Genomic DNA, 6,126 nt, shown 5'->3' on the forward strand with positions numbered 1-6,126 from the left:
CAGGAGAATCATTTAGGTGCTATTGTCATTACTAAAGGAAATGTCTTATAATTGTGTTAATACTAATGCATCAATGTGTAAGCAGCATTTACTGTTCCAGCTGGATGAGTGGAGCTAGTTTATCAACTTTAGACACAGTTAGCTGGTTTAGTCCAGTGGTTCCCAGCCTAAGGGTTGGGTCCCTCCAAATGGCAGATTAAAGCTGCAGTAGTCAGTATATTTTTTGGCATCATTGGGCAAAAATTCCATAATAACCTTTCAGCATATTGTAACTCAAGTGTTCTGAGAGAAAACTAGACTTCTGCACCTCCTCATGGCTCTGTTTTAGCTAGCCCGTGACGAGAGACTTTGACCAATCACAGGTCAGTTCATAGAGAGAGAGAGAGCGTTCCTATTGGCTGTGTTCCGGTCATGTGACCGACACTTGGCGTTCCTCAAACATATTTTACAATGGCGGCGGCATCACAAACGTTCTCATTTTACAGCTAAACCGTGCACTACAAGATGATTCTGAAAACATCTGAGGAGAGAAATAGGCATTAACGTAACAGAATATTGATTCATATTTGATCAGCGCTGCCTAGTTTGACCGTTTGGTCGGAGTTTGTGAGTGATTGACAGCTGGCTCTCATAGACGGCAGATGGACAGCAGATCAGCTCTTACTGCGTGTTTTCCTCCGGTCTGTGAAATCTTGCAGATGCCGTTAGGAGCACCGGAGGACACAGAGGAACATGATTTTTTTCAGGTTACCTGTTTCATCTACTACTGTCATGATATAGCGACCGCTTTAAAAAAACAACTTTTTTTAATCATATTTGCTTTAATCTCGCCTACTTCAGCTTTAATCTTAGCAAGATGATTAAGGAAAGAAGTTCCGATATACACATATCTTTTGTTTTATTCTCTAATCTAATATTAGATCATTTTTACTTTTTGGGCCTATGTTATTTAAATTATTTATTTCATTTAAACCGTCTGGGAAGTCTAGAAGGATTGTCTCTTTTTGGCGGATTTGCTAACTAGTTTTAGAGTCAAGATCACCTAAACCGAGACCAAGTCGTGACCAAGACTTTGAGAGGTTGAGACCAAAGACCAAGACCAGACAAGGGCAAGTCCCACACTGCATGACACACTTGCGATAAATGTGGAACATGCAAACCATAGGCACTCCTCACATTGATCTGAAATAGTTATACAATATTTGAAGGTTGAAGGGAGCTAGCTGGGCTGCCCGTCGTTGCTCTACTGCACCAAGTTGTGCTGTATCTAGGTTCTTAAGTGGGTTATTGTCAGTGTGCACAGTGCTCTCTCTCTAGATTTTTCCGACACTCCCGAGCGTGGAATCCTAGCTTCATAGTACTATAGATCTGCATGTTGTTCTCAGCAGGTTTGAGTGCCCTACTAGCATAAGCAATAGGCCTGAGCTTCCCTCCATGTTGCTGGGAAAGCACCGCCCCGAGACTTGCATGGCTTGTGTCTATCTCTAACACAATGGCCTCTGGAAATTTGCATAGGCCCACACTGGTGCAGAGACGGGTGCGTTCTTTAGCTGGCCAAACTTCTCCTCACTCTCTGCTGTCCACGCTGAGGCCAGTGGCTTCCCGGGGGTCTTACCCTTTTTTTGTACCTGGACTCAGTTGTGCCAGCACCTGGTGCAAAGGAACAGCCATCTTTGCACATCCTGCTTTGAAGGGCCTATAACAACTGGCAAACCCTAGAAAAGATCGGAGCTCAGGCAGGTTAGTGGGGGGTCCTCCAATCTGGCTCCACCGCTACCTTGTACCTTGAGCCCCTGCTTCTGTAGCTGAGAGAAAACTTCCTCCAGCCTCTCCAGATGCTGCACGAATAGAGGAAGAGAACACAATCACATCATCGAGGTACAGTAAGACAGATTGATAACAGCAGTCTCCAAACATGCGCTCCATAAGGCTCTGAAATGGAAACTGTCCAAATGGCATCCTATTCAACTCAAATAGTCCAAATGGAGTACAGAACGCTGTCTTTGCCTTGTCCTTTTCAGAAACCTCAACTAGCTAGCCACTTGCTAAATCCATAGTAGAGAACCACTTAGCTCCTATACGATCCATCCAGTGACTTTTCAACCCTTGCCAGAGGGAAAGCATCTTTCTTAGTTTTCAGGCGGCGATAGTCCATACGCAGTCCGATTCCACCATCTTTCTTCCAGTCCTGACTGGCTAAATACCGGAGATACGAACGTTAACGGAGGTGCCACTGAGTTATTGTTATGAGGCGTTCAAAGTCGGCTCAGGAAAAATTATTATTGGGCGAATCTAGAGTCTAGAATCTAGAGGACAGTCTGCTCTGATCAGATTACCAGAAAATGTTGGTACCTTCTCACTCTGCTGAATGTAAACCACCCACGTTCAACCCTTCAGTCTCAGTAGCAGTTGACTCAACACTGTCCATGGCCCTGCTGGTGGTTCCAGGTGGAGATGTGGTTGAGTGTAGTCTCTGCAGCTGCTGCTTAAGTTCATTATGTGCTGCTCAATTGCTTCCCTCTGAGTCTCCTCTATGACCTAAGAGAGTAGGGAAGATAACTACGGCCCTGGATCCTCTCAGCCTCGTGGTGCTGGCCCACTGCTGCTCTTGCCATTTCATGTTATAAAAACCCCCCCAAAAAGTAATTAAATAAGCGCAAATTTAAATCAACTATTTATCAGCATTTTTGCTAAACAAATCACTTTTTTCCAGACAAATTGTGACATTTCATTCCCACTGACAGATGCACACATCTTTTTCCTGAGTTTGATGTATGATGATATGTGGTGCACAAGATCCCAGACACATACACAGTGTACATAATGATGTACGGTTACATCACATCGTCACGTTTCAGCGCGGCTCTGACTAGCCGTGTGAGGCTTAATCACTTACAGGGATTAAAGGTGTGTTCACGTGTGTGGACCTGTGACTTCTGATCTCCACCTGAGAGAATGCTCTCCCTGTGCTTCGCTCTACCAGTGAACCGTGACTGATCTGCCTTTGAGACTGCAGTTGGTGCTAGTAATGTAGTATTAGATTGAAATACTGTAAGTAAAGAGGTGTTTCTAATATATTTTCTACCCCCATTTACAGACATGAAGGGAACAAAACATTAGAAACATTTCTCATTTTAATGCAGTCCAATAGATGCAATGAACATTGTTTGATAGAGCAGCATTGAAGATTGTTCGCTAAAGAAGACAATTCTACTGGAGCCTCAACATCACTTATGAAGACTGGATTACCAACAAGGGAAATTCCCCCAAGATCACAGTTTCACTGTGTGTCAACGAATTTGTTAAAGCTTTAGTATGCAGTATATTTTTGGCATCATTGGGCCAAAATCCCATAATAACCTTTCAGCATATTGTAATTCAAGTTTTCTGAGAGAAAACTAGACTTCTGCTCCTCCTTATGGCTCTGATTTCAGGCTTTAGAACATCTAGCCCGTGACGGGAGACTTTGACCAATGACAGGTCATTCCATTGAGAGAGCGTTCCTATTGGCTGTGTTCCGGTCACCAGATTTCACAATGGCGGCGGCATCACAAACGTTCTCATTTTCCAGCTAAACCGTGCACTACAAGATGATTCTGAAAACATTTGAGGAGAGAAATAGACATTAATGTAAAAGAATATTGATTCACATTTCATCAGCGCTGCCTAGTTTGACCGTATGGTCGGAGTTCGCGAGTGATTGACAGCCGGCTCTCATAGACAGCAGATGGACAGCAGATATCTGATCAGCTCTTACTGCTTGCTTTCCTCCGGTCTGTGAAATCTTGCAGATGTCGTTAGGAGCACCGGAGGACACAGAGGAACATGATTTTTTTCAGGTTACCCGTTTCATGTACTTCTGTCACGATATAGCTATAGCGTTTCATAAAAATAACTTCTTTTAATCATATTTGCTCCAATCTCGCCTGCTTCAGCTTTAACTTTTATTTGATTCTTAGCCAGTGTTGATGCCATGTCTTATGTAAGGACACTGTGTCAACATTTATTTTCAAACCATTTGCTTAATCAAAGTACCAAAAACTAACACACAGCAAACCTGGGGCTGTGTTGTTTTCTGGGTCTCTGGGCACATAATAAAGCCACAATGTCTAGTCTCTGGAGTGCACTGTACTTAATGGGAACTTGTAACCCACAGGGTCCACACACAATGCACAGTAGGTAGGAGGTGTGGGGGGGTTCAAGGTCAACGGGCCCAACGGCGCTATTTTTTTGCAGTGGGGCCCTCTAACAGGTTAAAGGGACTGTTTGTAACTTTCAGAAATGCTTCTTAACAGCGACACCTGTGGCCGTGAAATCAACAAAAGTCAGCGTCGGGCTCGTGCTTGTGCTCGCTCTACATAGACATGAGCGAGCATCGCTCAAAACAGTGAGGCGACACACGTCAGCTAAAACCACAATATCACTCTATATTTCAGCTGCTTGGCAGTAATGTTAGCTGACCAGACGAAGGTCTCTCCATGAATCAATGCTGATACTGTGTTCGCTTCTCCTGCCTCAGCGCAGGCTTCAGCAGTGGGGCTCCACAGCGAGAAACTTGTCTCCCTCCGCCCGCAGCCGGAGTGAACAGGGAGACACCGGCACCCGGTCGGTAACGAGACAACAACGTTTCTCTCTGCAGAGTCCCGTCACTTCACAAGACACGGAAAATCTCTGTTATTTCTGCACAAACGTCCACTGTACATTCACTAGATATTCTCGAGCTACTAACTCTTCTGCAGTGTGGAGTGAGCGCGCGTTCACGTCTAGAGGTGGAGCGAGTACGCGAGAACGCGCGCGCTGTCTGAGTGAAGGCAAGCAGGCAGAGGAGCGGGGACGCCGGCCCCACGCGAGCTTGCATATGTGAGCGCGCATGTGTCCCGACCCGGTACATTTATACGCTTAAAAATTTACGAACAGTCCCTTTAATATACTTATATGATTTTTATTGGTTGGAAGGATGGAAAAGTGCTATTATTAAAGTGGGCCCTGGCTTCAGTTTAGCCTACAGTTCACCATTTGCTTATATGTTATACTTTTCCCTATCTTATTAGCGCCCGAGCACAAAGTGCAAGGAAACCTATTGTTTTTGTAAAGATTATTTTTCTGCTGCGAGATGCGTAAAATGTGGGTGGTATAACCCTTAAACTAATGTGACAATAAATTGCGAAGGAATTTTTGATCGCTCGAACGGTGATGTCATAGGTCATGTGAGAAGACGCCATTTTAGCATTTTACAGGTATGAAACTTTACGAGACTCCTCCTAGAGGATTGAAGAGATCCATCTCAAAGTTGGGCAGCAGAATCTCAACCCCTTTACGATGCTAAATTGCGAAGCTTTTGTGTTTTCGCGAAACGCTGTTGTTGTGGCGGCGCGGCAAATTTGTATGTTTCGACATGACAAAGGAGGCTGTTGTAACTTGACTTTACATCGTCCGATCTGCCCCAAATTTCACAAGCTGGAAAAGAGTACCGGCCTGAAGACATATATGTGCCATTATGAGTGATAGTCATAGCGCCCCCTACAGGAAACAGGAAGTTGTTGTAAATAAACTATACATTGTCCAATCTGCCCCAAATTTGACATGTTTTATAAGAGTCCCGGCCTCAAGACATTTATGTGCCATTATTGAGTTATGGTGATAACGCCACCTACTGGCAACAAGAAATGGTTGTATATTGCCACCCACCCTCATAGAAGTGCCTTTAAAGGATGCCCCACATGTTTTCAACAGGTCATTTCCAGCGCCACGCACGTCACGCAGAAAATGCTCTCTAACTGTTGTGTGCGGTGTCCGACTTTCATGGAAATGCATGGCAGCGGGTAGCCCCGACGTGCGCAAAGGGGTGAGGGCCCGTTCATCGCTGCTTGCAGCTTTAATTGTGTTTTTAATTGTCATTTAAATGCACTTTGAGTTGCCTCAGTGTTGGAAAGGTGCTCTACATGAACACGCCTTGTCTCATAGGCTGCGTATTGATATGGGCAGGCGTTTACATTTCTACAGATATTTGTGCATTTGTACATGTTACAAAAAAATGTGTCTTGTGTCTACTATTCAGTTTGCATTTTGATGTGCATGTGTCTGTTTTCAATATTTGAATAATCAAATTGGCTTTTCTAAACTTCT

Source organism: Sebastes fasciatus, chromosome 1 (genome assembly GCF_043250625.1).
Source record: "Sebastes fasciatus isolate fSebFas1 chromosome 1, fSebFas1.pri, whole genome shotgun sequence".
NCBI classification, from domain to species: Eukaryota; Metazoa; Chordata; class Actinopteri; order Perciformes; family Sebastidae; genus Sebastes; species Sebastes fasciatus.